Source organism: Sturnus vulgaris, chromosome Z (assembly GCF_052056855.1).
Source record: "Sturnus vulgaris isolate bStuVul1 chromosome Z, bStuVul1.hap1, whole genome shotgun sequence".
In the NCBI taxonomy this organism is placed as follows: domain Eukaryota; kingdom Metazoa; phylum Chordata; class Aves; order Passeriformes; family Sturnidae; genus Sturnus; species Sturnus vulgaris.
The window spans coordinates 51,541,046-51,567,975 of NC_142283.1; the positions used below are offsets into that span (position 1 = coordinate 51,541,046).

The following is a 26,930-nucleotide window of genomic DNA, read 5'->3' on the forward strand; positions in this document are numbered from 1 at the left end:
CAAGGTGTCTTCTGGATGAAACTGAAGTGAAAGATCTGCTTCAGAAGTGCACACAGTATAATACTGTTAGTGAGGATTAAATACTGAGTGACAGACAGGAGGTAATTTCAATTAAAAGCCTTGAACCATGCAAAATTTGGATGCTAGGGTCCTAGCACTGGCTGGGGACTGCCTCAGTGTTTTACCACATGGCTCTTAATGTGCTTTTGTTGTAACAGCTTGCAGCAAGTGAATCTGAATTCTCAATCGTGAAATCTGACTCTACAAATACTTCTTTTAAGCTCTCTGTATATTTGTGAGGAGAGTTAAGCAGTGAAATTCATGAACACTACATAAGAAACTGTCTTTAACAGGACTATAGGTAATGATAAGAATAACTGTATTTTTACACTGGATTTTCTCTGATGTTTTAATGTCTTTCCAAATGATGTAGATCAGTATCTTCAGTTTTTTGCTTTGAGCTTTCTCCCAAAAATTCCTGAGACGTTCCTCCTAGCTATGGTAGTTTTTTCTATGCTAGCAGCTAGCAATGACAATTGCACTTGCATGCCACTCCAGCTATATCCAGGGAGAGAATATTAATTCTTGATATGCCAAATCTGTCCCAACTCTCTATAAATTTTAATTAAACTTGTAAGAATATCTGGTTTGTTTTCAGTGGGAGAGAAAAATATGTTGATTACTGTGGACTAAGGTTCTCCTCAGTCTTCTGTATACAAACTATCCCATTTTGCACAGAATTTAACAACAGCAAAAAGTACAGCTGTCCTTTTGGGTCTTGAAAGTTGGGTTTTGCATGAGTCATGCAGTCAGTCTGCTGGCTCAGAAGCACATCTCTTTAAGAGTAGTTTTACAAAATGATTTAGCATGAAAAGCAGGCATTGGATAGAAGGTTATTCTTTCCTTGGAGGAAGAGGTTATTCTGCTGTGTGTGGGAGGGGGCATATTTTGAAAGCCTTTTTGTCCCTTTGTCATTTATTCATAATACCACTTATATGTTTGTTGAAGCAAGCTTTTTAGTCAGCTCTTTACTATATGTTCCTTCAAGTAAAAAAGTTTCTTAAAAAATTTTTTAAAGTTCCTTATTATAAAGAATTAATTTTATTTAATCTTCTTTAGGGCTTTCCTCTCTTTCCTTTGCATATGCTGCATCAAACAAGACAAACTTCCTATCCCACTGATATTAGCAATGTCTCAAGATTCAGGTTGAGAAAAAATGTCCCTTGAAAATTATCATGCTTCAATCTACAATTCTACAGGAAGGAAAGCATTTGCAGCCAAGATATGGGGAAAAAAATTCCATTTCCTTTAGAGGACTGAGACTGTGGCTTCTGACATACTTCCTCAGAAGGAAATAATGCTAAAACTAGAAGCAGAAAAGATAACTGGGCAGCAGGAAAATGTTCTGAACATTAACAGGAGATTTTCAAATAGAGTCCAAACTACCTGATGAGATAAATCCTGTCAAATTACTCCGGGAAAATAGTAAATATACATAAGCCAAAAAGATGCAATTGTAAAAAAGGGCCATGCTTTTGGTGATGAAGATATTACATAGTTGCATAACTATTTTAGTAAATTTGGGAGACTGGAGAAAGACACAAAACCTAACTGGTTATGACTGGAAAGAAGGGGTAGAGGAGAGAAGAATAAAAGTGAGGTTTCCAGTGATGGGGATTTTTTTTTGAGACTACAAAGTCCTGTAAACAAAAGGACATGCCCAGCCTGAATATTTGAATTAGATGGAATATCTCTGCTTGTGCATGGCATATCTTCTACATATACATAATATGGTAAAACTAAAATGGAATATGGGAGTGTTTACACATTGCTTTTATTTGGTTAGTTGTTTGGTTGGTTGGTTGGTTGATGGGTTGGTTGATTTGGTTTGCTTGGCTTGGCTTGGCTTAGCTTGGCTTGGCTTGAATTTTTTTGTAAGTTTTAACATTAATTAACAACCTTCCTAAGGTAGGATTAAGTATCTATTTGTGACAGCTTTCCCAAAAATCTAAAAGTGAGATAAATAAGGAGGTAACAGGCGGGGATATTGCTGCTAGTCCTATGCTAGAATTTAGTCTGTTGTGCAGCTCTTGGAGGCATTATGATCTGAGATCCAGACTTAAAAAGAGGGATACTCAAAACAGTAGTAGTAGAACTTAAAAATGAGTTTACCATGAAGAAAGTCAAAGACAAATCATATAGCTTGAATTTGTTTATTGGATGAACAGTGCTGTCTGAGCATGCTGCACATATTTTTGTTGAGTTTACACAACAGGTTTACATAAGGAAAAGCATAAAATAAGTGTAATAGAGAAAAATGATAAAGCAGATACATAAATATTAGTGAGATATCTGTAGAAATATTGCTCCTATGTTATTCAATGTTACATGTATTGCACAGAAAACATTTTCTGTTGTAAGAATTAAGCAGAAATCAAAAACCAATATTTCTTCCCGTCCATGTAATAGTATAGTGGTGTGACACATTGATGTCAGGATTGCAGTCTGATAATATGGCTGCAATTGGGCTGGTTTTGAATTGTGATGAACACAGGGTTGATAATATAAAGATCTTTTTGTTGTTTGCTGAGCAAGATATTCACAGAACCAAGACATTTTCTGCTTCTTGTACTGCCACACTGGCAAGGAGATTGGGGATTCTTGGGAGGTTGGGAAGAGACACAGCAGGGACAGGTGACCACATCGACCAAATGGATATTCCAGACCATGTGGCATCATGTCAGTATGTAAAGTGGGGGGAGGAAGAAGGAGGGAGGGTGGAACATTTGGAATGATGATATTGGTCTTTCCAAGTAACCACTGAACATAATGGACCCTGTTCCCCTGGAGATAACTGAATACCAGCATGCTCATGTGTAGCAGTGAATCAATTCCTTGTTTTGTTTTGCTTATGTGCATGACTTTTCCTTTCCCTACTTAATTATATTTTACCTTTCAGGTTCTCTCCCCATTGGTAGGGGAATGAGTAAGCAGCTATGTGGGGCTTAGTTGTTGATTGGGGTTAAATTGTGACAGTCCTTTTTTGGCACCCAAAGTGAGGCTCAAAGGGGTTGAGATAGTGAAGGGTCTGAGTGGGATGTACTAGATCAGGATTTTGAAAGAATAACGTTAAGATGCACTTTTATAAAATATGATGTAGAATGTATACATTGAAAAGTTAATGGATTTATTAGGTCATTATGAGAAATAATGATTAAGAATAACTCTATCATATGTATAAGAGCAGAATGGGAGTCAAGCACATCACAACCATGCAGATTCACTGTTGTTAAATTTTCTGCTTCCTTATGGTAAAAGAACTCTTCACAAACTAAAAGAAAAGTACATAATCTCAGTGATTTGGGCCATAACTGCATGCTCCAGTGGGCTTACTCACCTCTGTACTATCATGTTTGAGGAACACACGTGCAAATTATGCTGAAATAACCTTTTTATAGCTGTTTAGTAATAGCATATAACAAATACCACTTACTTCTTCCCCTACAGAAAGATCTTGGTACAAAAATAATTCTTTAGTCTACCTTCCCCATTCTGAACCTTCTTGCTTTCCCAATATGTCTATTTACCTATAATTGATGAGCTGTTGCAAGCAATTAGGCATTCCCTAGTTGGCTGGCCTTTGTGAAGAAGATTCTTGACGGAGATCAAGAAAATTAACTACCACACATTTCTTAGCTTGAAATTCCCAATAAAGCAATATAAAGCAAATATTTACACATTAAAGATTAAATACTTCAAGTCTTTTGACACCAATTGAATGTATTTTCAAGAGAGGTTTAATTTTGATACATTCTTTTTTTCCATTTTATCACTGTTTGTCTCCTTTGTCTCAAATAGTACATATTTCATACTACTAACTAACACTTTAGTGTTGGCACAACAGTCAGAGCCAGATTAAAGGCCTCCAGCTTCAACTTGTATAAAAATACCATTCCATAAATTAATTTTTACATAGTGATTTTACATCCATTGGAGTAATATTCACACATATACCACCATAGTTGCAGTAGCAGATACCCTATGTCTCCCATCAGTCCTAGTCCCAAAAGAATCAATTAATCTCAGAATAGTTGTTGATGTTATTAGCATCTGTCTAGGCATTGCATCACCTCTTTAATTTTGAACTCTGAGATAAGACTGAATTTTTGAAGGAATTAGCTGCTTGGAAAAGCACTTGAACACCTAGCATATAGGTCCTTTTAGAAAACACATTGATGAGATTTAGATGACTAAGTGCTTTGGCAAATCTACACCTGTCTTCAACATACTGAAATGCCTTTCACAAGTCTTAGGGCTTGGACTATTAATAACATAATCATATTTAATAATATAATCAAGAAAATGCATTAAAAAGAACAGAAAAAAATTCTTGAGTAGTGCAGCAATATACTGTCCAGAAGAGTATTTTTGGTTTTTTTCCTTTTCTACATGAAATACATCATGGACATACAGTGAGAAAGTAGCAAGCCTTGGAGTTCAAAGGACAACAAATGTGCTATTCAAAGAAAATATTTCTCTTACCACAAAATTCTGATCACCCAAAATACTGAAAGTTCTTTAAAGAACAAAGCTGCTATGTATTTTTGTTTTGTTTTTGTTTTTTTTTTTTTATTCCAGACAACATGAAAGGAGCAGAAGTAGGAAGTAACTCATTCACAGTCTAATGTTTTATCAGGTGAATTTAGAAGTAAGATTCTTTTCTGTTGAGGTATTAAGAGGGTAGACATCCCAACTCCATTCATAGTTTACCATTGTATCATATAAACTTCTGTGACCTTTTTTTCATTTGATAACAATGTAAATAAGGGAAGAAGCAATTAATTCACAGTGGCCAAATATCACTGTCCAAAAAACCTATTTGTGTTCTTAACAGATTAATAAAAGCTCAAAATTCATCTTTGATGTCTGTTTATGTCTGTTTAGGTTCAGTGAACAGCTTTTTTTTCTTCAGTTCTTGTCAGTCTTCTTACCACTAACTCTTTATTTTTTTGTCTTTTTCGTAAACATCAGTTCTTCAAGTTAAACATAAATCATCTTCATGTCTAGAAAAACTGACACTTGTGGAATAGAAAGTTAAACTTACCAGAAACCAGTGACTAAGTCTGGAAGAACTGTTGCCCAGTACTTCTGATTTTAAGTGATAAAGGAAGACAAGAGAAAAATGGGTATTTTAAGGCATGGATTAAGAAGGGTGGCAGAAAGCACCCTTTTCACATGTTTCACAAAGAAACAGGTAACTTGGCAACAAAATAGACTTCACCTTGGTGATGAGCCATCACAGGATGCAACTGGTTTGACTGTATTGAAGAATAAGCATTTGGTGGTGTTGTATATTTATTTGCCTGAGAATTATATCCTGAAATTAGGAATTTGTCATGTCAGAGAAACTCTTGCTGGTTACAATTGCACACTTTGAAATAGGCCTACTTGTTTTCACTGATGTTTAACTTAAAAGAAATGCACTTCTAAAGCTAAAGAATTCAGAAACCTTCCCTTTCACTTCAAGGATATTCTCTTCTCCTAAAGAAAATTAATTAATTCTTCCAGAATATGATGCACTCCTTCTCATGTCCTCTATATAGATATTTATCAGTAAACCCTGCTTAAAACATTCAAACAAATCTGTTGAGTGACAAGATCAGTCACTGCTCTTAAAGGTGAGCTGTGGAAGACATTTGCAGTGCTTAGATTATTCCATTAGTTTAAAAAGGAGTAAATAAATAATTTACATTAAGGTCACTGCTAATTACAACATTAACCTTGCGAAGTTTAAAAATTTGAATAACTCACGAGAGAGTAATTCAGCTTCTGAAACAAGGAAATTCAAAGCCTAACTGATTTGAACACAGACTAAAGTAGTTTTGTGCATTTAGATTGGTTAGATCTCGTCTTCTTTTTGTTGACTGGTTTTCTTTCTTGCATGCTTTTGTTGCATTGTTTGGACTTTTTTTTCTTCAGGGGAACTGCAAGTATAGAGCAGTAATAAGCTGTATAGTCAGTCATGTAATGCACTCACTATATGCCATTTCTGATACAAATCCTGCAATTTATATATTTACCTGATTTCTGCTCAGGTATCCATATTCCCAAAATTATATTTGAAAAGTCTTGGTCCCAAATCAGTTTCAAGTATTCTTTATTTATACAGTCAAATTGCTTAAGACTAGTTTCTTCCTCGATCTCCACAAACTGATATGCTCTTCCTAGAAGCAATCACTCTTTTCCTGTTTAGATAGTTAGAATTCATAATTTCTAATTATTTCAGGGCTAAACCCAAGATATGGTAAATTTCAGCCTCCTAAATACATCTCTTGCTATTGTTAAACCTTACAGCCCTTCATACAAGTTTTTCTGAACAGAAGCATTTTGAATACTTACATGAACATTGCCTATATAGTTTTGATACTAGGGGTGCATACTGACAGAAAATTGGTGGGAAAATTCAGGAGTAGGGCTTTTGAACTTTTCCCTCTTCAAAATACTAATATCTTAAAATATGCACATTAGAAATGTTGGTATAGGTATTACATCTAACCAAATATCTTGTGAATATAATATCAACTTTCAGGTCAATCTGATTAATCTTTCATGCTTTATTATGAATATTTCAAAATTATGCAATGAGATACTAAAATTCTGCAGATGAGCTTTTTGTTGCAACAATATCAAGGACTCAGATGGAGGAACTCTAGGGTTAAGATTCATAACCTACCCTGATTATTGTTGTCTAATTACTATTACTTGAGTCCTATTTTACCAAAAAGAGATAATAGAAAGCCCAAAACCTCAAAAATTTATCATATGTAATAGAATGTTTTATACAGTCTCAAAAACAGTGAATTTACATGTTTTGTATTATAGAGTTTTTATTTGATCTAGTCTTTAAATATCATTAATATCTCCAAACTGATTCAAGGCTGAAAATACATTTCAAGAACTACAATGGTATATATTTGGAATTGGTAACCATGGTACAAATATTTAATTCTGGATAATTGTAGACTTTCATTTAAGAGATAATTTAAACATTCAGTTATGAAAATTGCAATTAAAAATGCACTCTGGTATGATCTAAAATGAAATTCTTTGCAGTAAGAGTGGTGAGGCACTAGAACAGTTTGCCCAGAGGAGCTGTAGACCCATCCCTCAAAGAGTTCAAGGCCAGGCTGGACTGGGCTCTGAGCAACCACGTCTGGCAGAAGGTGCCCATGGTGGGGGAATTGGAATTAGATCCTTAAGGTGACTGCCAACCCAAACCAATCCATAATTCATCCAATTCAAACCAATCTATGCCAACCACAGTTCTATGCTAATAAGGCCTGTTGGAAAATTCAGACACATGCTTAATAGAAAGAGAAATAGAACTGCAGGAGTGTATCTATACATTCATTTGCTAACTGTTTCTTTAAGGTATATATGAGGAGTTGCAAAATCATAATTCTTTCTGACTATACCTTTCAACAAATAAAAATATGTGTATAAAGGAAACCATGGTATTTGACTGTGACTGTTACTACCAGTAATATCAAATCTTTTCTAATCTTTTTTAGATCTCTATCCTGAGACAAAACAACAGGATGTGCCTTGGAGAAGAGTAAGTTAAAAAATTCTTTGTCCTTGGTATATTTTCATTGTAATAATAATGACTGGTTACTGTTTATTGAGTTTCAATGAAAGAAATCTGTTATCCATTTATTTTTAAAATATTAAGCCACTCCCCCTGCACTGTTTATGCAGGCTTAACCTTAATTTAGGTAAGTATCTTTTTCATGAGTTTTTTCAGGTGTAATTTTTTATTGAGTACATTGAACTTAAGCATTAAGACTTTTTAGTAAATTATCCTCAAATACTTAAACAGCAACAGACAACATTCCTAGATTACTTTTCCTTCAGGTAACTTTCCTCTAGACTAAACAACCGAAAGAAGGTAAGTTACTCTTAAGAAAAACAAATTGTATGTGTTTAGCTGCCTATTAGTCACTGAGTTTCTCCTTTATGTATGCCTGAAATAGTAGTCTTCTCTGTAGTGCTTGGAAAGTTGCTTTTTATTGTGAAGAAAAATTATGTGGACCTAATATACAATTTGCATCTCTCTCTCTCTCTCTCTCTCTCTCTCTCTCTCACGTAGCATAATTAGTGAGCTTTAAATGGAAACATTTTCCTGTCCAATTTTTGAATTGTATTACTTTTTATTATTTTGCTTTGTACAGTTTTGCTTTATCCCAATAACAACAGGTTCAAATGTCAGCGACTCAGTGGCATAGCTTGAGCAGAAATGTATGTGTTAACTGCTTGATATTGAGAGAATGACTAACAGCAAACTCTGTTTTTAAGTAAAGAACCTCTCATGCTGTTATTTAACAGAAAAATTAGTGCAGTGTTAGTAATATGGACTACCAAGTGGTATGATGCTGCATTACTATGCTGTCCGCTATTCCTTATATCTGTGTTAAAGATAACAATAAAGTCTGTCTGGAAAAGGTGAAGTTACTATAATCCTTCAGTTATAAAAGAGAAGATGAGCATACCTTTGGTTTGGTGAGTTTAGGACTTGGATTTTAGAACAAAGACTAATCCCAGTCCCTACAGAAACAGAAGTTCTCTAGACAGGAAAATGAGTCTTGTTTCACTGCACACACAGAAAAAGATGCAAGAGGACATAGGAATGAGCAGGGAAAAGATCATCTGTGCTGGCACCTGGGAGAATCTTTCATTTTTCCTTTCCCCAAATTTAAAAGCAATCTCCTAAAGCCACTGAAATCACTTGAGGTATATCTTCAATTCATTTCAATTGTCACAGTTCCGTTCCATTCAGCACAGTGGTATTAATTTTCATCACCTCACTGCTTAAACATAAATCTTTATTACCTCAATTAATGAGTTTCATTTTTCCTTTCCTCTGATGTGTTTTGTGAGAATACAGTATACTTTCAGCCACATTTGCAGGGCACTCTAAGAGAGATTTGGCATTCAATCCTCAATAGTGTAGCTACTCTGCTTTCAGGCCCAGTGAGTTATTTGTATCATACTCAATGAATAAATGTCTTTTAGTTCTGGAGCTATTCTTTAATACTCCAAGTTGTATCCTGATACTGCACCAAGATCACTAGATAGTCAGAAATAATGTTTTAATGGGCAGAAGCAAGACAAGAAGGGAAAATGCCATTTTCTTACCTTAAAGTAGTCATGCTGCAAAAATGAAATAATTCACAAGTAGTGTCTGAACAACACATTTAGAGGTCAAATGGAGAATGATATGTTCCTAAATTAAGTCGTTTTCAGACAGAAAACTGTGCATGCAGTTTACTTCACATGGTTGCAAACAACACTAGCCATATACCTCTAACAAAATAGGATGAAAAAGGGATATTGAACAGGAAGATGTGAATGTTATGTCCTAAAGCAAATATTTTGGTTCAAAACACAGTACAAAACTTTACTCATTCAAGATACAAAGTGCAGCTGTTTTCATAGAATCATAGAATAGAATCATACAAACATTTAGGTTAGAAATGTTAATCTTAAAATGTTAAGATTATCTAGTCCATTAACCTGGTACTGCCAAGTCCACCTCTAAACCATATCCCTAAGAACCATGTTTACTGATACTTCCAGGTAAAAACAGATTCACTAACTTGCAGATTACTATTTCATGACAGCAGAGGTGTCATTAGAACAAGAGTTCAGACCAAATTGAGATTACAGAATTAAACTAACATTATGTTAACAGAAGTTGCATAATAATTTTTGCACAGTTGTAGCTCACAAGGTTAACCTTGGACTGCAGTTAAATGCAAAGACACTAACAAACTAAAATATGTTTTTAATTAAGTCTGTATAAATTCTTTAATATTTGCAAGGATTATTATAAAAATAGATTTAGAATATCAGAGAACATGATGATGAACTTACTTATAAAAACCAAGCCTTGTCTTTTTCTGGAGAAATAAAAATGAGGGAACTGAAATTTATTTTTCAACTGATTGTATACTGTTCTGTCAAATGACAAATATTTAGCTTCCACTTTGAATATTTCTTAACCAATCAGACTAATATTAAAGTCCTTTAAAAACTGACTAACAGATAACACGTGTCTAAGTTATAGTTATATAAGTTATATAAAAAAATGTCAAAGTTATAGTGTCTGGAAACAGGTATATTTTAATTTATAAATTTATTTTGTTTATTGTTTTAAATCAATTTTTCAGAAATTTGTAGACAGTGTAAAAATTCTAATTGTTGGTCTATTCTAAAGCTTAGCCCTTTATTATGTGGATAAAATCTGTTTCTTATAATGAAATCAATCTAGAGATCTAAAAACATTAGTACTAAGAGATTCCTAGAGAAGTAATATGTGCAAATAGACAGAAAATTTCTCTTTAAACTTTATCATTCTTCTGATATAACTAAGTCATTGTCCAAAGTCAATTTATCATTCTTCTGATAGAACCAAGTTATTGTCCAAAGTCAATTAAACATTTTTTAAAAGTTGGATTACTAAACCTCTACACTCTTTTCTTCTAAATTGCCAGCAGAAGTTTTTGGCTTCAAGAGAGAATAATTATATTATTTATTTGCAAGTAAAGGTTGAAGCTGTCAATGCAATTTTTATTATGCAATAGTGCAGTTAAGAAAAAATAAATTTAAACAAATATATATAATAAAATTTTGTAATGTAAGCAATCATTTGCAGATTACTGTTTTTATTAATGTCTTTATGACACAATGCCTGTTCCAAACATAATAAAAATAATGTTATATTGATGAATTTCAGATTCATTTTTTTTAAAAAGTCTTGTATGTTAAAATAAAATGGAAAAAAAATTAGAGATAGAATTAGGGAAATAAACTAGAAATAAATCTATTACATAAAAATTGGTTCATATGAAAAGAAGTTAGAAGTGTTGAAATCTTCACAATTTTGACACAATCATATGAAAATATGATTTTTCATACTGAAACATTGTAGCTAAATCTGCACTACTCATCAGAAAAGTTGAACAGATTCCATTATAATTATTGTTAATTAAATCATATGACATCATTTGTTGTGTCATCATGCTTCAGAATCTGTACCTTAACAAGATAAATAATTGTATTCCTTAGGCATCAAACGGCTTTAAAAGCATATTTTAGTGTTAATATGCAATGAGACATTGATGTTCATATGATTTCCAGCAAAATTCTTGCAATCCTCTACTTCAGCTGCTCTATTCTGATATGAGGTCCAGTGTAGGTACATCCAAACAATGAACAGAGCAAATTATGTGATCTTTGTGTCTGTAGAGGTAAATATTTTTCAGTATTTGTCTGTCTCTTAATACAGCAGATTTACTAGTATTCTGTTCTTAAATTTCTGGATTCTTTCACTGTTTTATATATTACATGTTCCTTAACTAAATAGAATTTCTTAATGTTTTTATTTTAGCAAAAATAGTAGAAAGCTGTAAATTGTATTTCTAAGGGAAAACAAAAGATACAAGAGAACATTTCAACCTGAGATGTGCTAAAAACTGAGTAAAGCACATCTACATTCTACCTAAATATATAAAAAAAATAAAATTACATGTATACAAACTGGGGACAATTTTATGGTCTCATAAAATTACTATGCAGCATATGGCTTAAATTAGTGGTTAAAAAAAACAAAAACAAAAGCAGACAAAAAAACCACCCCAACAGGTAGAAAAACACCAGTCTACATACATGTTCTTGCCTTTGAATCACTCTTTTTTTCTCCTTCAATATTTAAAAGTCACTAAGAATTCCTAACCCTTTTTAAAATCAAGGTCCTGAAAAACTAGCAAGGCTTTTGTTTTATGTATTTTTATGTCTGTTCATTGCAATGGCAAAAGTGAAGTTTATTAACATTTCAAAAACAAATAACAAAGGTCACATGCCCCATGGGACCTCAGTGGATAACCTCACTTGGTTTTTTTTTTTAAATAAAATAGCACAAGATAGATAAAACAAAATATAAAATAATCAGGCCACTTATATTTTCTGAAAAGAAGAAGTAAATCTCCCAGAAGGCAGATCCAACCAATACAACCTAGGTATTTAGAGTGGAAATAAACAATATTTTCAGCTGGAGGGTGGAAGCCTCCCTTTCTGAAGAGACAAAGAGATATCTTTCAGTGTATTAACTAACTAGGACAATTACCTAAATACTTTGTAATATATGTCAGGAAACTCAGCACAAGGTTTTAACATTGTGGTACTCTTATAAAATGTATGTTTACATGCCTATAGACAGTTACCATTGCTCTAGGATATGAGCTTTTATAACTACATCATGAACAATATATCTCCTGCACAGCTTCCTCTTACTTGTGATCTGCTGATGTCCACAAAAGAATCCCAGTCATTTTTCAAATTGATCAATGCACCAATTTCTTCATTTCATCAGGAGAGATGAAATGGTAGGATTGAAACTAGCTGAGGAACATCTACTAAGCTTACATGTCAAGTGGTACTAAATTCATTACACATATCATGTTTCAGCTGTATAAAAATCTATCTATTGTCAAAAAGTATTATGCCTCTTTCTCAAAGGGCTATTTTTACTCTGCAGCCTTTATCACCCAATCACTTTGTAGAAATAGTAGAAAGTAATACATTGGGTTTGAGCTTTCTCAGTTTTGCAACTTAAGGCAAAGTTATAAGCTTGCACAAGATTAATCTCAGCTTTTACAGTTATGATAGCTTCACAGGGTTTCTGTTAATTGTTTCATTATTTACTTTTACCACATTTCAGAGGATTGATAGTGTGATGGCAGTATAGTCTTGTGGATCAACAGTTGATACTAAAGATAAATTTCTGAATTAACAAATTGAAACTATTGGCATTTAATGTAATTGCATTTTCACTTTTATAGTGTCAAGACAAATGTAGAGAAAAACCATGACAGAATGTTTTTCTCCTCTTATATGTAATTCATATCTGAGGTCATTAAATGAGAGGTGAAAGAGCTACCCTCAGATGGCTTCTGTGTCATGTCTGGGAGAGTGATGTTGCAGCATTGTCTGGTTCTTAAGGCCAGCAGTCAAGTGCAAGTCTTGTCTGCAGCAGAAGATCCTACTGTTCCCTCACTGCTTTTATTTCCTTGATATTCAGAATGTTGTCACCGGAATATTTTCTGACAGTCCTAATTTTAGTTAAGGCCAAAACTCCAGTTCTGTAAATTTTACACTGATGGAAATATATCTGTGAAGTTTGGATTTGAGGAGGTCAGATGAAGAATTTAAATGTTTTTGTCTGGATAAAAATATTTCCCAGATGTACTTGAAAGTCTGCAGCTGAGTATCCATGTTCGAAGCACATTAAAAGATAAATAGTTAGTAATGCATGATGAAGAAAAGTAGAACAATATTGTTTTTGTCCAAACAGTAGTGTTTCAAATCTATAATATGGTAACAACAGCAAGAAGGCAAAGTGAGGTAAGTGTAGAAATTCTGTCTTAATGATAATGTTTGCATAAGAACCATAGCATATGCTTTAGTAGATCTCACAGAAGCTAGCTATGCTTATTTTAAATTCTGTGCTGTTTTGTGAACTTTTTATTAGAGTTTCTTTTTTCTTATTGTGGTGTTCTTTCAAAAAAGAAGGAAATGCTAGGAACACAATACCTGAAATAATCATCAGATTAAATTAATTTGATGCAGTTATCAGTAGATAATTGGAGACACACAAAATGTGGTATTTTGCCTCTGCCAAAGAGATAAACATTTTAAATTATAGAATATAAACACTATTATTTTCCTGTAGTGCAGAATTTTTCCTTCTCATTCTGTTATTGTGGATCAGACAGCCAATTTTTTTTCTTTACCAGCATTAGTGTTTCTACATATTTACTCACGATTGACTTCTAAATGGTTTGTTTTGCCAGTCTTGTATTACTAAGGAAGACTATTTTCAAACACTTCACTCTGTGTGTGATTTGAAACTCAATCCCAAGGAAAAAAAGAGATGCCACTAATCAAATATTAAAAAAAAATCTGAAATAATCTTCTCTATTTTATAACCACAATAGCAGGAAGCTCAATATTTCTGCTCAAACAAAAAGGCTGGTATACATATTTACCAAAGGCCTTATGATGTTTGCAGTCGACTTTGCACAAGACAACATTTATAAAACCTTTACAGTGTCTGGCAGGTGCCATGGATTCTCCTGAGGATTAGTTTTATTCAGATATTGTCTTTCATTTGAACTTCAAACATTTTTTCAATTTTTTTTTTAGAGACGTATTTTTAATAAGTTTTGCAAATTAAAACCTTTTTTATTTGTGTCATTATAATACCTACTTTGAATTTACTTATAGGAGATAAATCCCAGTAAAGCTAATGACTATTACAATTTTTAAGAGGGGAAAAAAAGACAAAGAAGTATAAAGGTAGTTTGAATCACTGAAAGAACTAAAACATGAGCTGTGCAGTGGTTTTTCTTGTTTTTTTTTTTTTTATTTATTTGTTTGTTTTGTTTTGTTTTGTTTTTTCCCGAAGAAATAAAAGGCAGGTATTTTCTAGTGTTTCTATTTTTCAATATCTAGTCCCACAGGGACCATATTGTACTACAAGAACACAAAATATTGTATTTAGTTAAGACCTAATCTTACCAAGAAAAATCATTTGAGGATTTGATTTTGAAAGGAAAAATTAGGATACAAAAAAGAGGTACTTAACTGATATTGCTTATTTGTGAAGCCCCACAAGGAGGTGAAAAATGTGGATCCTTGCTTTCTAGATTCTAGATTTTGAAAAAACACTGGGAATTTAGGAACTAAATCAAAATGGTGCTCAGAAAGAGTGCAATTAGAAAGATACTTAGAAACTGCTGCTTTTTTGATGTTGTTTGCATTTAGAGAATATTTTTAATTCATTAGTACACTTTAATGTAAGGATAATGCAACATAAAAATGGAAAAAAAAAAATCTTTAAATTGTCAATACCAGAATTCAGGCTCTCCGAAGATGTCTAGTATTTTGAGAACCAGGATTATATGTTTTTATTTATTTTTTTTTTTAACTGATAAGCACTCTTTTTCTCTTAGTTTCTGAAAGGGAAGATTTAGAAGGATATTTTTTCCATCCCCTATGGTTTACCACAACTCTCTTGGGTGCTAAATGAAAAGGATGTCAGCAGATTTTTTTCCCCACTTTTATTTTGCCTGGAGCAGATAAGAATCTCCTCAGCAGTCTGCCCCTCTGACAGCTGAATAGAAGTGTGTCCACCTTTTTGCTCGTTCGTCATTCACTCTAGGAATCTTTGATAAATGAGACTCGTGTCCTTTTAGCAAGGCTTTTATCTGTTTTCTACTGTACTATAGACTTGCAGCTCAGTCCCATAAATTTCCACACTGCTAAAGTTTCCAGTTAAATCCTTCCCACCCAGCTGCCCACTAGGATGCTGTGCCTGGTGGACTCCTCTGTGCTAGTCCAGCTTCTGACTGCTTCTGCTCAGGAGCCTAAGAACACTTTTTTCATTGATTATGAGCACTGTTGCCAAAGAGACTCTGCAGTACACTTACAAGTACAGAAGAGCTATCCTCTCAGGGAGCCGAGCTTTGAGAGGAATGAGGGGAAAGTGAAAAGCCCAGACTGAAAATAAAACCTTTTGTTTTGATTTACCTGTAGAAGCTAATTTAATTTTTTTTTAAATAGTGAATTATTAATAAAAATGTATTTTTTGCCTCATAGGAAATTCTTTGGTTTTTCTCATAAGTTTCTATTCAACTTCTATGAAGCAGGATTTATAATTCTAACTACACTAGCAGAACGATGCATCATGATTTTCCTGCATTTTAGAGGGTTATGATAATACTCACCTTATCCAAAAGAACTAGAAATATTGGGGGTTTTAGTTGTTTTTTTGGGATTTTTTACCATTATAAAGGGCAACATGGAGATCTTAAAATGTAAAAGGGAGAGAATTACTGACCTATGGCCAAATGTAAGGTAGCTATTTCAATATTTTCTCTGTCATAAACAATAATATCTGCATTTAAGGTATAAACCACTACCATTCTGGATCTTGTACAAATCTGGGAAATATAATTTGGATTGCCATTATATAAAACAGAATATTAAGGTCTAGTTCAGGTTGGAATTAGAGGGCTGCTGAGGAATACATTTGGTGCAGGTAGCTTGGTTTGCAAGCTGCTGAATGAGCTGCAGGTTCAGCTCTGGGAGCCCCAGGCAATAGGATGTGAACTACTGACCCTTTGCACAAAAAGGTGTGCAGGGAATAGTGGCACCAGCCAGGTGACTGGACACTCAGCTGGAAGAGCAAGACCTTCACTGCACAGCCTGAGAGTATAAAAGCCTCTTAGGGATTCCTTTTCTTGGAGTCCCTCCAAAGAGGCACCTAGCTCAAGCTGCTGTTTTGTTATTGTACCATAATTAAATTATTTTAAGGATCTGGACACCTGAGACTTTGCTATGGGAAACCTGGGGATGAGCTGGTGTGGAAACACGGTCTGACTGTGCAAGGTGTGAGGTGTAGCTGTGAAGTGGTGTAGTGCCAGCTCAGGTGGTGTGAGACAGACTGCCAGAGCTGTTCCTGGATGGCTGGGCAGGGAAATTTCCTGAATATGGCAACCCCTCTTCTGCCTTTCCCTCCATACTACAAGAGCTCCCGTGAAATGGAGTTTATTACTATGTTGGTTTACTCCATTTATAGTCTACAGAAATATTGCAGACTTTGAAAAAATAAATATTGGAGAAAGGCTTTGTACCTAGGGGCTGACTACAAAATACAGAAATAAGAGACAATACAATGGAATGTGAACATTGATATCTTACTTACAGAAATAGCTAATGAAAAGGAAGATTTGGTTTTTGGGGGGTTTTGGGGTTTTTTTTGGTTTTTTTTTGTTTTTTTAACTCAAGAGAGCATTTTCCGTTTTCTGACACCAACTAAAATGTAAGTTCCTCCTAGAGTTTTCTCTTCACTTTTGAGCTGTTCAACTATGGAGAGTAGTAACTGAGTGGAAGAGAATCCACAGTTTATATTTTTTTTATGTTATATAATCTTACATTGTTAAGGGAATTCAAAGAGAATTATGGTACATAATATACACTAGAATATATGCTCTTTCTATTCATTTATCTACATGAAGGAATATTTGTGTTAACTGTTCATTTTGTGCATGAAACTTTTTCACATGCATTTTAAGAGAGTAACTTTACAGAATCTGGAGGATTTCTCTTATCTGTAAAACCAGAAATACTTTCAAAGCATGCTGTGTAATTAAGCATGGTCTTCCCTACCTATGTAGACAGCCTAAATCAAACTATGTTTTTCCAGGTGTTTCTCCAAGCCCTTTTCAAGTCTTACTTACAGTTAATGATTAACCAACTGGTCTGGAATTTCCTGGTTTTCATCTTATTTCCCTTCTTTTTCCTTTTTAATGATAGCTCAGATCTAGAAAATCTCCTTTTCAGATGTTAAAAGTAATGGTGGAATTCAGGTGTAGGAACTCGAGATAGATCAAAATTCAGAGAAAAAAATAGAAAGTATTTAATAAGATATTTTGTCTGCTAAATTCAGTCTGTAAATTAGGGTAAGTTTTGCAGTTTTGTCTGCAGATTTATCTATAGTTGCAGCAAACTACAGTTAGTTATAACTATATGTATAATTATGATATGATTTCTAATTTAGCATTTGTGTTTGTGCAAAGGATTGTGAATGAAATTTATATAAAAATAAATTTTAGAGGTCTAAGTGAACATGAAAAAGAAAATGAAAGTGGAAAATGGGGATGGTTGATCATATTATTTGCTCAATTAATAGCTGCATTCATTTCTGAACCACAATATTTTTCTTTTCTTTAAATTGGTTCAATTTCAAAGTAAAATTTAAAGAAATATAAAGTTCTTTAATGAGAGACCAAAAGGAAAGTCTAAATTCTAAGTTTTCTTTATAGCCACATGCAGTCAGATATAGAAATAGCTTGTAGAATTACATTCTTCAGCATTAATCAATGCATACTAGTTCCTGCATTACTATGAGTAATAGCATTACTGAGCAGTAATAGATTTCATTAATTTCTTTAAAATAACTTTAATTCTAAACAATCTCTGATTTGTTATTGACTTTTTTTGAAAGCTGTGCATAGTTCAGCTAATCTATACTTCATGTTGTACCTTTTATCACTGTGTTTAATTTCCTGTTTTGGTCAGACTTTGAGATGTTTCATATCCTTCTTCCTCTTTAGATGCCCTTTTAGGAATACTTTTCTCTTACTAATCAGGCTAAAGTTTTCATTTCAACTCTTCCAATAAATCTTAATACAAAGTTCTTCAGATTTTTTTTTCAATCTGTATAATCAAGGACAAAATCTACATCTTCTTGTTCAGGCCTGCCAAACTCATTGTAGTGGGTCTTCACTTGGTGTGAGAGGTTTTGTGGAGAATAAAGGTGCTAACATGGAAATCAGTACTTTCCAATTTTTAACAATTTGTCACTGGTTTTTGATAGTCAGTTGATATTACTTCAACTTTTTGCCATTAATTGAGGAAAGAGAATTAAAACATGGTTTAAAAATCTTCTGTGAGGAAGGGGAAAGGACAGATAAGAAAAACAAACATTCCTGCATGGACCATTTACTATAAGTGGTGTGAAGTTGTTTTGAATTATGCAAGGCTGAATCTGTCACAGGGCACTGAACATGAAAATTCCCTTAATGACTCAAATACCCAAGAGCTACAACATTAGTTTTCTCAGAGCAGTGAAGGAAATCTTGTGGTTGCTGTTATATGCTGTATATCTTCAAACAGCCACAATATAAAGAATTTTCAAAGAAGAACAGTGAACAAAATATGTGAATAACTCTGGGGATAAAATGAAAGATGTTAGATGCAATATTACACTACAATGGGACATTGCCCTCATTAGATAATAATCTAGTGATAGAATACAGAAGAATTAAATGTCATGGACAATATAACACACTGGGAACCTTTTACAAGAAAAAACAAACCTCAGATCATTGCATTAAATGTAGAGTATTAGGAATAGGGATTAATGTATTAATTTTTTATTGTGATTTTGTCAATGGAAAGCACTACAATTATCTAAGCCTATGCAGCTGGGGGGCAAAAAGGCAAATTCCGCTAAATATTATTTAAGAAATAAGGCACAGGTTTTGTAATTTAACAATATGATGTTCTGCTGTATGAATTTGTTTCCCGGGAAATAAATTACAGGCTGTAAAAGTTTGCACACTTTATACTACAAGGTTTAAGATCTGAAAAATACCTTTTCTTTTATTGAAATAAACAAATAACAAAACTTTTTTGTTTGCACAAAACTGTCATTACTTAATAAAGACTTTGTTTTACATAAAAGCTAAAATCATAATCAGGCAAGGAGACAGATTTTTTTTGTTTACATAGAATGGAAAGTATGCTCTGAATGTAAAAATTAACAGGTTCATATTTGGCATGCTGATGCAAAATATTCTCTCTACTATTATTTTAAGATTTCTGATGCCTCAGTTTCATCATATAAAGTGTTCTGTCACTATGTTGCTGTACCACTTTGTCCTCCTTCTTAAATTATATGTAGTGAAAGCTTTACAAATCAGAATCAGTTATTGTCCCAGGAAATATATAGTACATTAAAAATGTTATAGATATTTCAAAAAATATTCTGAAGTTTGGATATCACCTCATACTAAAGATCTTTTAAACTTTCTATTAGGTTGCAAAGTTCCTAAATATTTTACTTCCTATGATGTGAATTATTTTATTTTTTCACCTTAGCTTTTTATTTTGGGGTTGAAAGTAGAAATCAAACTTCTTTAGATGGTCTTTAAGACCCCTTCCAGTACAAACCATTCTATGACTCTATGAACTCTATTCTTTCTGGAATTTGCTGTATGAGTTTACATGCATACATGTCAAGTTACTGTGGTGGAGAAATATCCAGTCTAAATCTAAATGATTTGTTTAGGATAACAGAATAAGGTGGAAGTTGAGGGAGGCATGAACTTTCCACGGATTTCCTTGCCAGACATACTTTCAAGGTTCACCTTGATTTACGTAACTTTATTTTCATTTATTTCTTTGATATGAGAAAGGCTTTGCTGTTCTATTTAAATCAATAATTTTTTTAAAAGTCTCTTGTAGTTACATTAAAAGTCATAATATGTTTTAGTGATCGTAAGTTATTAAGCCACATTGAATACACACACCTTTTTGGTCAGGTTATTCAGTTTTGAAAACGTGAATCCTAGTTTTGTTCTAGAATGCCTCCTTAAAATGGATGGAAAATTCAGTCCCTAAGAAATAGGATTGCTGACAAAGATGCAGACAGGAGCCCTGTTTCTGCATCAGTCACCGTCTGAGGATGCACCTCAAAGGCAGTGTAATACCGGAGCCCTTGGTGTCAATAAACGAATGTAGCCACTCGCAAGGTAAATATGTCTCTGACCCACTGTGCCCTCCTTTTTTGGAGCTCCCCACAATGTAACAGCAGCAGTCCTGGAAGAAAGCTGAACATGGTCAACTGCCCATTTTCGTGTCCAAGCTTACTAGCTTACTTCCACCTTGATGTTATTCAAGAGCAATAAACTCCAAAGATCTGTTCTACTTAGGTAATTTTCTGCCATTTTTGTATGTAAATATTTGCACTGGCATGAAGGCAATCGTTCAGAGTAAATGTAACAAACTTGGTTATCAAAGGAAGAGAAGGAAATTTTCACTGAATAAAGAAATTGTTGGCTAAGAAATTAAGATTAGATTTTGAAAGGTATAATGAATTAATGTTTTTACATCTTATGCAGACTGGAAGAGTTACTAGGACTATCTCTTGCATGAGATAAAATTTAATATTTTTTAAGAATGGACTGAAAACTCACATCCATAGAAATGCCTTCAGACTCTTCTAAGTGTAAAAGTGCACAAGCACACCACTATTATATCTATTACTTTGGGAGAAATATTCTGGAAGAAAAAAGTGATTATCACCTTTTTTTCACAGGTGTTAGCCTGAAAACTATACTCACATTCTTCAAAGTAATGAAGAGGGCATTTTTGGAAGCTAAAGGCTCCCAGAAGGATTTTGGTCTTGCCCACATTGGTCTACTTTTAATTGTTCTCATGTTTATTTCTTCTTTTTGTTATATCTCTTAGTGCTATAGACAGGACAATCATGATTGGTTCTGTCTGGTTAGATTTTATGTACCTCGTTTGTGCATATGCATTAAGTATGGGTGATGGAAAAAGAATATGCATAATCTTAGAAATACTTACATTAATAACTGCTATTGATGTGTTGTGCTGTGCAGCATGTAATTATTTTTGACATATCTTCACTTACTATCACAAGGGACTGATTTATCTTCTATTTGTCCCTCAGTCCAACTGATCTTATCACATAAATTTGCCCTTGCCTATTGAGGCATTACTGTGGTTATCATCTCAGCTGCAGGGCAAAAACATGGCAAAAATCTGATTGATAATTCTAATTGTTTATCATGCATTAAAACAGTTATTTCCTACATCACAGAGAGAGATTGACCAGCTGGTGATGCTGTGCCTGATGCACCACAGGATATCACTGTTTCTCCTGGCTGCCAGGGCACAATTTACCACTCGTTAGGCTGTTCAGAATGCTCTTTGCTTTTGGATTAAGATATTATATCTTGATATTCTGGATTAGGAATGATAACAAAAAATGGCACCGTAATAGCAATACATTTTAAAAATATATTCTCCACAATGTTCCACTTTCATCTCACCTGTGAGTCAACTTTGAGCACTGAATTGCTTGTTTATCAGTCTGTAATGAGATGTCTTTAGATGGGAACAGTCTTTTTGCCATTTATTTTCTTTAAATATGTATTTTATTTTATTAACCTAATTAAAAAAAAACCAAAAAAAAACAACAAAAACTCGAACAACAACAAACAAACAAACAAACAAACAAAACCTGGAAATAATTTTGCAAAATTATAAAAACAGGAAACATGGAAACTTACTAAACCAAAACCACAAAAAGCCTCAAAACTAGAAAAGTAATGGATTTGACACAACTGAAGTGAGTATAATGACCTGGAATGGAAGGGAGCTGAAAAAAGTTGCCAAAAATAAAAATGAATCATTGACTTCTTAGATTGGATCTGTTTCCAGTTAGAAGTTACTAGTTAAAGAGGTATAGTCTTGTACTACTTTGTTTACAGACATGCTTACAGCAGGCGTCACAGAAAGCTGTCTCAAGGAAACAAAGCAAAAACTAAGAAAATCTACAAGAAAATAATATATTTTAAATAATTTTCCATATTCTTGAAAAAAGAGACAGTGGTACTCTTAAATGTTTTGTTAACTTCCCATACTTACCCCAACTAATCATGTAGCAAATGAAGGCTAGCCCTCCTGGAATTTATAAGACAAAAATCTCAGAAATATCTACGTTTGTATTTATGTGATTCTAAGTAAGGAATAATCACAGAAGCAAGGAGTAGAACTTTAAAGTCAATACCAAAATTCAGCACAAAAAATTCTGAAGATTATCAGCAAGTGCTTCAACTTTATGATTTCTCCTCCTTTATAGTCCATTTTATTCAGAAGTATAAGCCCCATTTTATACAAACCATACACTCATAAAAGTTGCCGAAGGATGTTTCTGCTTCTAGCTAACTGGAGTCTTAGAAAATTTGACCCTGACAGATTCTGGGGATTTGAGATTTTATTTTGATTAAGGAGTTTATTTAGTCAGAAAAATCATTAGGAAAAATGCTAAAAATGAAGCATTGAAATAAACTGAGATAAAGAAAATAAGAAAAAACAATAGATAACAAAAAAAAGGGCCAAGACAACCAAGACAGCCCTCAATAACAAAAGTTGTTTGGAATTTTTTATTTCCATCTCTCTGATGTCTGTTTGTAATGGATGATTTGGGAATGAACATCAGAGTTGATAATATCAGTCAATATTATATATGGCTCTCTTCGGGCTTGTCTCCATTTTTGTGCTGAGATAAGTAGCCCTAGGAATTGAAAGCTCCTGTGCAATTGGCTTCCTGAAAAGTAGTTCAACTGCTGGGCCTCTGGTACAGACTTCTTTTCATTATGCCTGGAAGATTGCTGAATGGATGACTGTAGTTAAGCTTTTACACATCCTTCACAGTCTATGTAAAACTGTCAAGGCCCATAAAAGCCTCAGCTGTAATGTGATTTGTACAGCACTCAAACAGGTCTGAACCAGTGTATGTGTATTTGCAAATGTTGAATGGATATAAAGCAAGATACTTGTTATTCACAATTCCAGACATATTTCAGGTGTAATCCTGGTATCTATATCCAGTCACGGGATAGAGATTTTAACAAGTAAACAATGCTGCAATGAAGGAAACTGTGAACTTTCAGCACAGCCTCTACTGTGTGTCCTGTCTGTCACTTAATTTGGCCTTTTCTTTTAACTCCTGCATCATCTCCCCAGGTCATTCCTGAAGAAGCCATTCAGTTAAGAATTTCAAAACAGTTGTTATGCAGATTTTAGGAAGTCTTCTGGTTCTGCCAAGAATGTGTAGAGAATTATTGTTCTGGTTAGTGGAAGCTCTGTCCCATTTCTTCTGAATAGCATCATTTCTGTAAATCTGTTTGTCCAGTGGTTCAGCAACATTTGTGTCAACACAGTAGATGGGGGACATTAATCATGTCATAGAGGCAGGCATAAAAATAAGTTCCTTCAATCAGTTTTGCTACCAGAGGAACTGCTGAGGAACTATGCCCTAAAAGGCCATGGCTTAGTGCAGTCTATTATAATCAGTCATAAGTAGTCCATACACCAAACATCTAATTCTGTTCAAGCTAATGACTGTAGAGAGTATGATTTTTTTTGAGCTAGGGAAAATGTCAAGCATATATAAATTAAATGCAGGTGAAATGTTTCACTGTCCTTGAGGTCATTCAAAGGTTATACTAATTTTATTGTTTCATCATTCTCAAGATCTTAATCAGAGCCAACACAAAAACCTGTGGCTTCACATACTACCTCACTTTCCAATTTTGGTGTCTACCACCTGCTGCTTTTGTGCTTCAAAACCCTCTGAAATTTCAATCACAGAAATGTGGAATATTCTTCGTTTTATTTTTAAAATAAATGTAGACCTATAACATTCTACTTAATTACATACTGAGTGTCTCAGTCCTACCTTTTGAGTAAAAAATGTTTTTTGATCTTCAATAAAAGGAAATATAATTCATGTACTATTTTGACCTCTGTTTCACATATCCATATTTGCAGATATAGCATGTGAGAGGATTTGAGACTTAGCTCTTCTGTCACAACAGGATTATAGTGATGTTGCTGTACTGCCAATTCTCGACTCCTGGTGCTTAAAGTTCAGAAAATCAGCTCTCAAGTTTGTGCTGTGATGAAACAGTCAATATTTATTTCTGATTTTGTGCATTGGTGGACTCAAAGCTGACAATTAGAGATAAAGATTCTGAAGTCTGGGATACAAAAGTTAGATTCACCTAGATACATCAAGCCCAGATACAAAAGTTAGATTCACTAAGTATATTCCAAGGGAGACATCTACATAGCATAAAGCAGCTTAAGCACCTGATGCATTGCCTAGCTCTGGCATTTCTATGTATTATCACATAAAATTTCACTAGATAAATAACATACCTAAGTGTAATGGCAACATTTCTGATATTTTACCCAGCTTGAATTTGCTTTTTATATTAATACATGGTCCTATACAGTTTTCTATATCCCTTTTGCGTGTGCTGTGTTTTCTAGGTTAAATATAGGAAAATTCTATTGATCAGAGCAAGTAGGAAATTATCAAATACAAGGTTTGGGATTTTTTAATAAGTTTCACTGAATTTGCCTTAAGTGGAATCTGAACTATAACACCTGTTCCTAATGCAGTGAAGCTATCCTTTTGTCTCAGAATGTATTTTCAAATTGTAGTTAATTAATTTTCATAGCTGTCTGTCCCTTATCACTATCTAACTTTTACACAAGGCTTAAAATTAATATGTTTGTGTAAGATATTAATTTCATAGCAGTGCACAGGCTGAAAGGAGTACGGAAATTCAGAATAAATAAGAATTTTTTCTTCATTCTGCCTTCATAAAGCTGCAGTTTGTGAAGCTTTCCATGACAACTGAAGATTCATCTAGAGAAACAACTCAAATCCAAACTAAACAAACTTAAACCTTCTACTCTTTAACAAATGTGTGCTGCTGCCATTAGCTTTGGGGTTTTTTGAGTATACCCTGGAATAAATATTCTCTTCTCTGGTAGTGTTACAGATGACAATATCAAGCAGTTCATATGTTCGCATCTCTTTCTTATAAGTGAAATACCTGGTAATCCAAAAGAAGTGGTTCATCATTGTAACAATAATTGTTTCCATCCACTGTAAGGCAAAGAGTCTTGTTCTCCTGATCATCTGCTAGATTTTTTCAGTTGCTTGCAAAGACAAAAGATTTTGATTTATTGTACCTACTTTCTATCCAAATAAGGGGAAACTTTGCTGTTATACATAATTATCTGTGAAAAACTGCACACTACTATAGTGCCCCTCATTCGTCCTTCAGCTAACAGCATTGGTCAATATCTTCTTATATATGCAAATTATTTTTATTTTTTATGAATATGAATATATTGTATATGTCTAAATATTATGTTATATATACCTAATACACAGAATCAGCAAAGTAGCAATATATTTACATGTTACAATCATATGTATAGGCATAATTGTATTTTAAGATACATATAAAATCAGCAAAATAACAATGCATTTAGTTATGAGGAATACAGATTTTACTAGTTCATTCTAAAATGGTATTATGCTTTGTATAAATACTATAAATAATATACTTGAGCATTTAATTTTTTTTAATATTGTATACAATATACTGTTAGAACAAAATATCCACATCAACTATAATAGTTACCAATGGCAGTGGAGTGCAGTTTTTAGAAAATAACATCTTGGAAATTTTTTTAGACTTGCGTTTTAATACTTACCTCCCATATAGTATGAATCTCAGATTGATTGACTTATAGATTTAAATTTGGATATATGTTATGCTTGGAGGTTCTTTCTTTCTTTATTTGGAATGCTAGTTGCATTTCTGCCTTTTTAAAATGCTGCAAAATACCAAATTGCTTTTTAGTAAGCATATCAATTTGATGTACCTAAGTGATATATTTTCTTTTTTTTACAAACTGAAGAAAATGATCCTGAAGTGTCAAATCCCCAACAATTCCTGTGTAAAGAAGGTCTTGCACAGTAAAAAAAAAAAAAAAAAAAAAAAAAAAAAGTCTTAACTGGCCACATGTATTTCCTTCCTGAAAAATGCAGTATAGATGGCATGATGTGTGTCATGGGTATAGTCTGCTGCTACCTTAGACTCTCAGAGAGCAGACTTTAGCCTGTTTAGGATACTGGCTGACAGAATCCTTTGTGAGGCAGTCCTGAGTCCAGGAAGGCTGGATATTTTTCAAGAAAAAATTCCTAAAGGTGGGGGAGAAGGCCACCCCCAAGTGCCAAAAGATGAATTCACTGGGAGGAAGACCAGCCTGGCTCTAACACAGAGCTTTGCCCGGAACTCTGGGGAGAAAATGAGATTGTATGGCCTTTGGAAGAAGGGGCAGGTAGCTCAGGAGTACTTCAAAAATGTCATGAGATTATGCAAGGAGCAAACTACAAGTGCTAAAGCCTGAGTAGAGCTTCATACAGCTACTGTTGTGAAAGATAATCAAAACTGCTTCTGTATATACATTAGTAACAAAATAAGGGCCAAAGATATTCTCCATCCATTATTTGATATGGGGGAAACATACTGACAAAGGATGTGGAAAAGACTGAGGTACTTAATGCCTGTTTTGCCCCAGTCTTTCATAGTCAGATAATTTGTTCTGGGGGTACCCAGCCCCCT

The 26,930-nt window shown here is 33.7% G+C and overlaps 1 protein-coding gene across 46 annotated transcripts in view; it reads left to right on the plus strand.

Moving 5' to 3' along the window:
• The window catches only part of PTPRD (protein tyrosine phosphatase receptor type D), a 1,149,067-nt gene that overhangs the window by 366,535 nt on the left and 755,602 nt on the right, over positions 1-26,930 (plus strand). For all 46 annotated transcript variants that reach the window (XM_088156870.1, XM_088156871.1, XM_088156869.1 and 43 more), the window contains exon 5: positions 7,572-7,615. The gene's annotated coding sequence lies outside the window, so the exon portion shown is untranslated. The remainder of the gene's footprint in view (positions 1-7,571; positions 7,616-26,930) is intronic.